Source organism: Choloepus didactylus, chromosome 4 (genome assembly GCF_015220235.1).
Source record: "Choloepus didactylus isolate mChoDid1 chromosome 4, mChoDid1.pri, whole genome shotgun sequence".
Lineage (NCBI taxonomy): Eukaryota > Metazoa > Chordata > Mammalia > Pilosa > Megalonychidae > Choloepus > Choloepus didactylus.
In genome coordinates, this window is record NC_051310.1 from 109,830,446 (window position 1) to 109,843,014 (window position 12,569).

A 12,569-nucleotide genomic window follows, 5' to 3' on the forward strand; every position below is an offset into this window, starting at 1 on the left:
TTTAGTTAAAGATAGGAAGGAGAAAGAAAGCTGAGCCAGAAAGAGAGGGAGAGAGGACCCAAAAGTAAAAGCTGACCTTTATTGAGCTCATTTTGTGTGCCAGGCACTGTGCTTTTACATGCAGTGTTACTGATCTTAACTGAGTCTTCACAGCCTCATGTAGGTGCCATTATCCTTGTTAAACAAGTGAATCAGGGTGATTCGCCTGAGTTCATACAGCCAGAATAAAGAGCAGCATCAGGATTCAAACCAGGTGTGTCTGATTCCAGAGCCTGCCCTTTTTATCCTTACACTAGAGTGCCACCAGCCTTCTGCCTCTGGCTTCCTCCTTCCTGCCAAGTCTTCTGACATGCAGCCACTTGAAAGAGCTACACTGAAGCATTTCCTCACCGTTGACCATCATGGCTCTGGTGAGGCAGGTTTCACCACCAAGTGTGCTAACAAATGCCGTAGGATCCTTGAGAGAAAAGAACTTAGAAATCACCCAGTCCAACTCTCTCATTTGACAAAGGAGAAAACCAAAGTCCAGGGATGGTAAGTGTTGTGCCCAGGGTTTGCAAGGCAATGAAAGAGCCAAGCCTGTAACACAGGACTCCCATCCTGGCATGTCCACTCTATCTCATGCTGCTGTACTGTGGCTGGTGGGGAGGCCGGCTGTTGTGGGAAGCAGGAGATGCACTGCAGGGTTATCTTCAGGAAGAATATAGCCAAGACTTGGGTGGAAAGGATGTAGCTGTAGCAAGCTCTAGGCCCATCTATATGTTTTATGTGGTTTGGGGAAGCGTCATATCATTTTTAACTTTATTTTGCAGTACTTTCATGGCAGTTAAATAATACAACACCATACAGAGAACTCCAATATAGTCCTGTCCCCCCAGACACCCAGACCCACCAATTTTAGTATTTGCTGCTTTTGCAATACCAATCTACCAATGCATCTATTTAGCCATCTGCCTATCCATTTTCTGAACACGAGTGTAAGTTGTAAACATGCTTCTTGAACACTTAATATTTCCATGAATATTTCCTAACCACCTGAAGTGCAGTTATTAAGTTGAACAAATTTAACATTGATAGAAAGTTTACAGTCTATAATCTGATTTTTTTTTTCCTCTGTTATTGGATCCTGTCCAGGATTATGTATTGTGTTTAATTGCCATTGTCTCTTTAATTGCTGATTCTTTTTTTTTTATTGTGGGAACACATATACAACATAAACTTTACCATCTCAGCCACTTCCAGGCATGCCATTCAGTGGGATTACTCAAATTTGTTGCAGCACCCCCACCATCTTCCTTTACTAAAATTTGCCTATATCCCCCAAAACAGAAACCTACACCCATTATCCACTGACTCCCCATTCTCCCTGCTCCTCCACCCCTACCCTGGCAATCTGTACTGTAATTTCTATCTCTGTGACTTGCATGTTCTCTGATATTTTCTTTGTAGTTAACATGGGGCCTAAATTTAACATCCTAAATCTATAAAACTCGCATTTGCTTAGTTACTGACCTAACTTCAATGCTGTGCACAAACTATATTTCAATACCCTTTTGTCCCCTCACCTTTATTTAGTTCTTGTCAAACATGCTTATATGTTAAGTCTGAAACCACTGATGTACCATTACATTTTATGCATTTGCTTTTTAGATTCTGTAGGAGGTAAAAAGTGGAGTTACAAACCAAAAATACAATAGTACTGGCATTTCTGTTTACCCATGTTGTTACTGTTACCATTATCCTTTCTTTTTAAACTGTAGAACTCGCTTTAGCATCTCGTAGGACCAATTTGGTAGTGATGAACTCTTTCAGGTTTTGTTTAATTTGGAATGCCTTAATCTCTTCCTCACTTTCAAAAGACAGTTTTGCTGGATGTAGAATTCTTGGTTGGCAATGTTTTGCTTTCAGCACTTTAAATAAGTCCTCTCACTGCCTTCTTGCCACCATGGTTTCTGATGAGAAACTGGCGTTCAGTCTTTTTGAGGCTCCCTTATATGTGACATGTTGCTTCTCTCTTGTGGCTTTCAGGATTTTGTTTTTGGCATTCGACAGTGGTTATAAAATGGTACAGTATTTGTGTTTATCCTGTTTTGGAGTTTGTTGAGCTTCTTAGATGTGTATATTCATGTATTTTGTTAAGTTTGGGAAGCTTTCAGTTATTATTGCTTTGAAAATTCTCTGTGTTCCTTTCTCTCTTCCCTTCCAGGACTCCCACCTTGTGTATATTGGTACACTTGATGGTGTCCCACAGGTTCCTCAGGCTCTGTTCACTTTTCTTCATTCTTTCTTCTTTCTGCTCCTCGGACTGGATGATTTCAATTGTCCTATCAAGTTCATTGATTCTTTTCTCTGCCAGCTTCAATCTGCTGTTGAACCCCTTAGGGAATTTTCAGTTTCTATTACTGTGGTCCTTCATCTGTTTGGTTCCTTTTCCTAATCTCAGTCTCTCTGTCGATATTCTCTTTGTGGTCATCTATCATTTTCCTGATTTCCTTTTATTTCTTGTCCATGTTTTCCATTAGATCTCTGAGCTTATTTAGGACGATTTTTTTTTAAAAGTCTGTCTGGTATGTCTCAGGTCTGATCCTCCTCATTAATGGTTTTGTTTTGTTTTTAATGCAGTTTTATTGTGATATCATTAATGGTGTCTGTTCCGGTTTGCTAATGCTGCCTTTTTGGAAAATACCAGAAATGAATTGGCTTTTATAAAAGGTAGTTTATTTTGTCAAAAGTTATAGTCCTAAGGCCATAAAGTGTCCAAGGTAATGCATCAACTATCGGGTACCTTCACTGGAGGATGGCCAGTGGCATCCAGAAAACCTCTGTTAGCTGGGAAGGCATGTGGCTGGCATCTGCTCCAGAGTTCTGGTTTCAAAATGGCTTTCTCCTAGGACATTCCTCTCTAGGCTGCACTTCCTCTTCAAAATGTCACTCTCAGTTGCTTTTGGGGCATTTGTCCTCTCTTAGCTTCTCTGGAGCAAGAGTCTACTTTCAATGGCTGTCCTCAAACTGTCTCTCATTTGCAGCTACTCTCTCAGCTTCTGTGCGTCCTTCCAACTGTCCCTCTTGGCTGTAGCAAGCTCGCTTCTTCTGTCTGAGCTTTTGTAGGGCTCCTGTGAACTAATCAAGGCCCACGCTGAATGGACGGGGCCACGCCTCCATGGAAATTATCCAGTGAAAGATCTTGCCCACAGTTGATTGATCACATCTCCACGGAAACTTCCAATCAAAAGCCTCTAACCCACTCAACACCAATATCTTTCCTGCCCACACAAGACTGCATCAAAGATAATGGTGTTTTGGGGGACATAATACATCCAAACCAGCACAGTTTCTAAGGCTTTAGTCTTCTTTTGCCTGGGCCTTCACGTCCTGTTTCTTTGTATGTTTTGTGACCTTTCATTGAAACCTGGACATCTTGATATTATACTGTGTTGTTGCTGGAATTTAGACTCTGAGATGTCTATTCCTTAAGCTTATATCCAGCTGTAGTGTGAGAGGAGCTTTCCTTGAATGCCAGGATCTAACCAAAAAAAGGAAAAAAAGAAAACACCTTCCCCAGTCTTTACAGATTGGGGTTGCAAGAGCACTCTCCATGTATGAGGTTATCCATAAATGAATTTAGACCGTAACTCCAGGCCAAAGCTTAGGGGCTGCCCTGATTGCGCACTTGTGTCATTTCTTAAGCATATGCATGTGGCTCTAGGAATTCCCCTGTTTACATGGATATGATTGTCCCCACTTCCCTAGTTTCCTCACAGTCTTGGGCACTGCGCTGTGTGTCCTACAGCCAGCAATCCCTTGGTCCAGGCACTACGACTTGACTGCTCTCCCATAGCATTCTTTAGAAGAGCTGTGTGAGCTGCTTCGACACACACGGCAAGTTCCAGGACAGTGAGTCCCTCAGGCCACCACCAGACAGATTGGGCCAGACATACATGTTTCTAGTGTGTCACAAGGGTTACTCTACTCCCAGAATCTGTACTGGGAGCATGGGCTGGCTCCACGCTAAGCCAGTGAGGGGTGGGGCCAGCTGGGGCACCACAAGATCCTACTACTTTTAAGTAGCATTTTTCTTGATTCTGTGTGCACCCTGTTACTACAGTCCTTTAACTGTTCTGGAGCTTTGGGAGAGATATTTCTGCCAGTTTTTGCTGGTTGTTCAAAGCTTCTGTGGGGGAATGGAACTCTGAAGCATTTCACTCTACCACTTTTATCGGGGCCACATAATACATTTTTAATATTCACAGTGGATTTGGTGATGTTTATACCCCTAAAAGGTACCAAAAGTCTCCTGGGACAGACTATTGCCAGGAGAGCAAATAATCATGATGATTCTTGATTTTGAGCTCCTACTTTTTGGCCATATGCTTTATATCCATCGTCTCCTTCAATCCTCACATGGATAGCACAGATTAGGAAGCTGAGGCTCAGAGAACTGAGACAACTAGCCCAGCTAGTAAGTGGCAGTCAGTATGTTTTCCTGACACCAGAGACCTTGTTCTTATCCACGTGCTAAAAGTACTGTGCATATGAGGGAAGGGGGATAAGTGGTTCGCTTTGTTTCATTTGCTGACTTGCAAAGCCTGTTTTTATCCTGGTTCAGAAACTCATTGCATGGTCAGAAGGGTTCCCACAGTGGGTCCCTAATCAGCTTTGGACAATGGTGGCCATGAGTCCCTAGATCTCGGGTCAGGCTCCTTTGGCAGGCTGGGCCTAGGAGTGAACAGGGCCAGGGAGAAGGCTGGAGATGGTTAGTCAAATAGGCCTAAGGCTGGATCAGCCTGACTGAGGACTCGTGACCAGTCACAAATAGGCCAGCAGAGGAGAGATTGGAGAAAGATTCAAACCCAGTTTGGCATCTGGAGACTAATTGTATGACTTCGGGAGCTAATGGGGTTGCCTGCCAAGCATCAGTTCCTCTTGGTCTAGCAACACTCTAGGGGACTATCTGAAAGACTCGTGTAGTTACGGACCGTTCTGCATTCACGAGTTCACATGGGGCTGATTCCCACCACTCTGGCTCCTGGAATAAGGAAGTGACCCAGGCCTGGCCAATTAGTGTATTCCAAACCTTGGTCACAGTGACTGGTGAAAGGAAGGGCCTGGAACTCAAATTAGTCAAATGAGGCTTGGTCCCTGGAATTTAGAAAATGAGAAGCTTTTCCTGTCGGGGGTACTAAGCTAGGAGGATAGTGGCCTAGAGTTATAAAGATGCATCCCTTGGAGAGAGTCTGCCTAAGAACCATGCTAGCAGAGAGGAAAGCAGGGCCAGGAAATGGGGAGACAGCTGTCCTCTGGATGTTTCCATTTCAGCCTGAAAAACCCTGACTAATACAACAAAATAAGGGAACCAATAGATTTTGCTTGTTTCTCATAACCCTATCTGGTAGTCATTATTATTCCCCATTTCAAAAATTAAACATGTATAAGTACTCAATAAATATTAACTGTTTAATACCAGAGTTGACGTTAATGCTTTAAAAAAATCAACCTAGTGTTTCCATAACTTTCCCAATAATAATCCCTGTGGCTTGTTAAGACTGCCAGTCCTCACCCCTGGGAATTCTGGTTCAGTATCTCTGGATTGGGGCCCTGGAAATCTGTGGTTTTTTAACGAGTCCCCCAGGGGACTCTCATTATCAGGGAAGTTTGGGAAGTACTGCATTAACTTCAATACCGACGACACCTAATGAAGAAGGCATTTTGGCAATGCTTGTGTCAAGTTGAGGGAAGAAAGGCTCAGAGAGATTAAGTAACTTGCTCAAGCTCACACAGGTGGCAAGTGGCAAAGCTGGGATCCAAACTTGGATCCACATAACTGGCACTTCTTGTAGAAAGGGTATGATAATAGCTACCTATATACCTCACAGGTTCTGGAATGATATAAAAAATGGGGAAGAGCATTACAAAGTGGAAAGGAAACTGCTATTTAAAAAAAAAAAATTAGATGTTGATTTTATGAAAAGACATCCAAATAGCCCAAATATTTTTTCTAACATAGAGAAGACAAAGTCCTAAAAACCACTTGGTAATTAAGATAATATACATGAAAGTCCCCCCTGCCCCTTTAAAATTTACATACAGTAAAATCCATTCACCTAACTTGACCACAGTCATGTATAGTTAATGGAAGATTTTGGTTGTAAAAAGAAATGAATTTGCCCTCTGGGAGAATCCTAAATCTTGCTGACAGCCTTCTAAAGGACTCAAGAGACCTGGATTCTCATCCTAACTCTGAAACTAAATAGTCACTTTTATGTCCTATAAAAAGAGCCATGCAGAGGAAAAGGACTGCTGAAAGTCTCAGTCAGTAGTCTGTTATATTATTTACCTCACTGCCCTGAGGCCTCTAATGGGTCTATTGTGAACATGAAGCTTAATAAGGTGTCCTCCTCTGCCAAAACTCCATGATGAACAGTAGGAATGGTTATTGTGGGAGAAACAGCCTTTCTCTGTTGAGGCAGGAGGCACTCTGGTGGAAGGCAAGGGAGTTCATGAAATGGCCTTCACTAATAGCCACGTCTGTACATACCTATAGTTGCCTGGGCAATCCAATAAGGAAAGGAAGATAAAACCAATCTGTGTTGAGTGCTCATGTGCCTAGAGCTTGACACCTGAGATACCATTTCATTCTCACAACAGAATTCTCTTTGAAGTAGTTACTATCATCCCCACTTTGCAGATGAAGAAACTGAGGTCACAAAGATGTGACTTGCTCAGGGTTAGTCAGGTAGGTTCAGAGCTGGTATTAGAGTCCATATCTGTGTATGGGTGCATTAGTCTTGCCACTGCACTGCACTGCCTTCAAGCCTTCCTGGCCTAAATGATGGAGGTGTTTCCTCAATTCTTAGGTCCTTTGCAGCGTAGAACTGCTGCAAGATTCATTTCACTCAAATCTTGGCTTGACTGATTTCACACCTTTTCTCCAGAATCAGTTCTTAGGCCCAGCACAGCCCTCCCACTCGTCTCTACAGTTTTCCAGACTTCCAAGTTTATGACAAAACTGGTCTCCATAATCCCTGGAAACAGATGTCTTGCAACAAAAATGATTTGAACCTCACAAACAAGAATTGATCTCTGCCTTGGGAGGGAGGGATGCTAGATGTTTTGAAGCATTGACAGTAGCTCTTTCCAATGCTTGAAAAACAGGAAGAGGCCGTTCAGTTGGTGGTACTGTCCTGGGCTAGAGCCAGAGGACCTGAGTGACCTTAGTCAAGTCACCTCTCTGTCCTGTCTACCTCCCAGAAGTGAAGGAGGTGGTTTGTATGTTGATAGGAGTGATCCGGTAGGGAGGGACGCACTGATGATCTGGGAGAGGGGGAGAATTTTGAAGGAAATCAGAGGCATGGGGTTTAGTACATTAATAAAAGTTTGGCCGTTGATAGAGGAAAGGCCATGTGGTGGTTTGGAGCTATGTACCCCACCCAGAAAAACATGTTCTTTAATCTATTCCTGTGGGTGTGAACCCATTGTGAGTAGGACATTTTGATAAGGGTACCTCAGTTAAGGTGTGTGTGGCCCACCTCAATTAGGATGACTTAATCCTATTACTGGAGTCTTTTATGAGCAGACTGAAATTCAGACAGAAAGAAAGAAAGCCTCAGGAAGCAAGAAGGTGAAGGTCAGCGGAACCCGGAAGAGAAGGGACAGACCATGAGAGGCCACCATGTGCATTGCTATGTGACAGAAGAGCCAAGGACCAAGGGTCACCAGCAGCCAGCCCAGAATGCCAGTCTTCAGGAAGAAAGCATTGCCTTGATGATGCCTTGATTTGGACTTCCAGCCTCAAAACCGTGAGCCAATAAACTCTCATTGTTTAAGCTAATCCATGGCATGGTATTTGCTTTAGCAACAAAGAAACTAAAACAGGCCACTTTACCCTTTGTAACAGGAGAGAAGGGAGAGGAAGGCTTTAGATACAGGTAAGTTAGTAACTTGAGTGGAGGGAAGATGGGAGAGTTCTTGTCTGCTTCTGAAGGAAGTGTGAAGCAAGGTCATCGGTGGAGGATGGGGAGAGAGGGAGCAGAAGGGAAGTAGAGGGTTTGAGGAGAGACAGAAGGTGTATGACAGTTCTAGAAAGTGGGGAAACAACCACACCAGGGAAGCCTGGTAGGGCTGAATGCCCATTTATTTGAGACTGGTGACCATGATTTTAAAGTGAGACTAATCAGCATGGTTCAGCTGCTTGAGTGCAGGCATCAGGAAGGCAGATAGTTGGATTTAACTGGCCAGATGATTAGAATGAATAATGAGTGGGACAAGGAAGATTGGGTGTATGAGAGTATAATGATGGGGCCATGAATTCTAAGCTGGATAAAGAGGGAAATGAGTTCAGAATTGATAGTGAGAAAATGGGAGAAGGGCAATAGATTGGAGAATTGACAGAATTGAAGGATTATTAGGGTAGGAGTGCCAAAGTAGGTGAGCTGAAGGGATAGAAGGCAGCAGTTGGAGAGGAGGAACCTTCAGGTGGAGATTTCCAAGATGGTGGAGTTATTGGTGATAAGAGGTCAATGATGTGACCACTGGTGTAGGTGTCTGAGATGGAAAGGAGCAGATCTTCAAAGGAGGTGAGGAGTTTGAAGGACTGAGAGATCAAGTAATTGGACGGTTCATCCTTGAGGCTGTTGATGTTGCTAAGAATGATAAAAGGAATAGTAATAGAAAAATGAAAAGATAATGAAACAACTGTTAAAGCCTTCAGTAATGAGGAGGGAGATAACAACAATAAAGATGCCTCTTTGAAGGTTGGAGGAGAAATGGAAGCAGTAATAGCAAACAAGAACAATTCTCCAGTTCCAGGCTCTGGGCACGTGAGGTGGGAAGCAGGGCAGCCTCCCTTGTGGCCTCCTTGGGAGTAGACTACAGGGGAAGTGGGGTCATCAGATTAGAGCCAGGTTTGAGTTAGGGCAAGAGAGTGAAGGGGCCATTTTGAGCATGGGTTTTGGATAGAGAGGAGAGGATTGTTGCTTATTAATGGACCATATGTAGTTTCAGAGGGTTTGAGGAAGGAAGGGGATGGGAAATAGCCTGTATGAGTCAGGGTTCTCTAGGGAAACAGAACCAACAGTAGATAATCTGTAAATATGAGATTTTATAAAAGTGTCTCATGCAACTGTGGATATGTACAATTCCAAATTCTGTAGGCCAGGCCACGAGCTGACAACTCCGATGAAGGTCTTCCAATGAGCTCCCCAGGAGAACCTGGCTGGCTGAAAAAGAAAGTGAAAGTTATCTCTTCTCCCTTAAAAGTCTTCATCAGATTGGATTAAATCCAACTAATTGGATTCTCTCATTGCGGAGACACACCCTTCGTTGGTCATAGATGTAATCAGCCACAGATGCCATTAATTGACTGATGATTTAATAAACCAGCCTTTTGGTTTATTAACCAGTCATGAAATGTCTTTGCAGTAACAGCTGGGCCAGTGCTTTCTTGACCAGACAACTGGGCTCCATCACCTGGCCAAGTTGACACATGAACCTAACCATCACATAGCCCTTGTTATTTCCTACTATAACTTAATGTATTTTCAAGTTGGTGACGGAGAAGGGATGGGGCAGGTAAAAGAGCCAGGTCCTTCCTGTCAGAGTTTTTTTTGAGTGTCCACAGGAGTGGCCAGTTTTCTTGTGTTTTGTGTCTTCGCAGACTCTTTGGAGCTTGCTGGCTTCTCCTCTCAGAGGCTGCCCAACTCCCTGAGACACACACGCGCACACACCCCATGTCTCTGTTCTAGCCAGGTACAGCTGGTAGTTTCTGTCTGTTGACTTGGGCTCACCCACCATCTGAGACCAGCTCCGGCAAGAATTTCGCTGATTGAGCATCTACTTACACCTTCCACTTACCATAGGAATGAGTCAGATCCCCTCTTACTGGCACACTCTCTGCCAGTATTCCAAACTACATGTCCATTCCAGGACTCAGATGGAAGGGAAGAAAGCAGGAAGCATTAGCCACAGGGCCTCTGGGTGCTAGCCCCTTTCAGACCATTTGGAGAAAGCACAAAACTTCCTTTGTCACTTCAAATACAAACACAGGGGCTCAGCAACTCAGTTAACTCTGTTGTTTTCTGCACATCTCACCTTACCCTCCCTGGGCAAAACTGAGCTGCCTGAGCTGTTCAGTAACCAGCAATAGTGAGCCTCCCCTGTTGGTCAGGTTCTGATAGGGACACCAACCCCCGCTCCAATCATCTGGCCAGGAGGCTCCTACCTTTAATTTACAAGCCCTATCAACTGTGCAGAAGGAGCTGCACTGGAAACTTCATGGACTTACCTGAGAAATGAGAAAAAAAAATTTGAGTTTTGCTGCCTGTGCTTTGCACATTCTAGGCCTCTTGGTGGTCTGGGCCACAGTACTTGACTTTGCCTACTTCCTTAAACTGAGAGTGTGCAGGTCTTCCCTACCTTAATTGGCCTCCAGAAGTCTCTTTGACTTCTGTGATTTAGGTTCTGACACAGTCCCACTGCTCCTGACCAGCTCCAAGCTGTTGCCATTCAAATACCCCCAAGGCAAAGGAGGGCAGAAACATGGAGCCCTCACAGAAAGGGGTCTGAAATAAGAGGGCAGATCAGTGGATCTGCTGACACTGTGAAGTTAAATCTTTCCCCACATATCAATGTTAGTGAAACACAACACATAACAGAAAATACCAAGCAAGCAGTTATTGGCATCATTCCAGGTCATAGTAGTGGGTGCTGGGTGGGACTCTGAAATTTAGAAAGTCTTGCCTTCTGCCATGTTTCAAGATGTAAAAATGTATGTAAAGTTTATTGTCATGTGAAGAGATAACATGCTCCACAATTAAATAAGAAAAAAATTATGAATAGTTAACAACTTCTTGTTTAATATTTGAACAGACCACTTTACAAAGGAAGATGCAGTAAGTACATGAAAAAATACCCAATGTCATTAGTCGTCAGGGAAGTGCAAATTAAAACCACAATGAGCTATCACTCACACCCACCAGAAAGGCTAAAATTAAAAAGGCAAACAACACCAAAAGTTGGTGAGGATGTGGAAAAACCAGAACTCTCATGCTAGCATTGATGGGAGTGTAAAATGGTACAACCTCTTTGGGAAAAGTTCTGGCAGATTCTTTTAATTTTGTAATTTTACACCTACTGTTCTGACCCAGCAATTCTACTCCTAGCTATTTATTTACCCAACAGAAATGAAGTATGCTACAAAAAGACTTGTCTAAGAATGCTTATAACAGCTTTATTGTAATAGCCAGAAATTGGAAACAACTCAAATGTTCAACATGTAAATGAAAAAACAAATTGTGGTATATCCATACCATGGAATATTATCCAGCGATAAAAGTAAATTAACTACTGATATATGCAACAACATAAAATAATCTCAAAGATGTTATGTAAAGCAAAATCGAGCCAGATGTACAACAGTACATATCATCTAATTCCATTTATATAAACAATAATAACAGGCAAAACTAATCTATAGTGATAGAAGTTAAAACACTAGTTTGTCTCTGGGGGACAGGAATGGGGGTAAACTAGAAAGAGGCATAAGAGAGAACTATCTGGGGTGAAGGAGTTATTCTATATCCTGATTTGGGTATGGATTAAACATGTGCATATCATCAAAATTCATCCAACATTTAAGATTTGTGCATTTCACAGTCTGTAAATTTGAACTAAAAAAACACAATATTGAATTTTAGTTAATGAGATGCATGCTGAAGCATTGAATTTTGGAACTTATTTTGAAATGAGTGAAAAGTAAGATAGATTGATACTGATATGTGATAAAGCAATATAAGAAAATGTAAATTATAGACACTAGGTGGTAAATATGAGTATGTGCAATTATTTCAAGTTTTCTGTATATATGAAAAATTTCATAATGAAATAATGATGTGAAGATAACACACAAAACAAAGGTATGGATAATCTTGATTATCCTGATGCTGTTATCACACAAAACATTAACTTTGTATCTTATGTTCAAATAAAATACTTTAACGTAATTCGTATATTACCAAAGTAAAAGAAAAGCTTATTATTTTGGAATATGCAGAAAAGTAGAAAAAATTTTTTGAGTTTGCAATCTCATGACCCTCAGAAACTGATCACTTATGACATAGCTATTTCTTTTTTCACTGAACATGTCTTGAACATTTTCTTCTGTCATTAAATATTTTTCAAAAACATGATCTTTAGATAGTCGTATATTCCATTGTATGTATGTGCTATATATAAATCATTTAATCACTCCCTATTGTTAGATGTTGGCTTGTTTCCAAGTTTTTTTTGGCATTGCAAACAAAACTGGGGTGAGTGATACTGTGCATACATCTTTGATCACGTTTTGGTTATATCCTTAGGATGAATTCCCTGAAGTTGGGTTACTGGATCAAAGGTTAGGAACATTTTTTAATTTTAATACTAGCAACTTGTTTTCCAGAAACAGTATCGCAATTTACATAACCTAAATAGTGTATGAAAGTGTTTGTTTTTCTGAAACTTGGTCACCTTTGGTATTTACTTATTTCTCATTAAATTTTTTTTTTTTTTTTGGCAATTTGGTAAGGGGGAAGGTT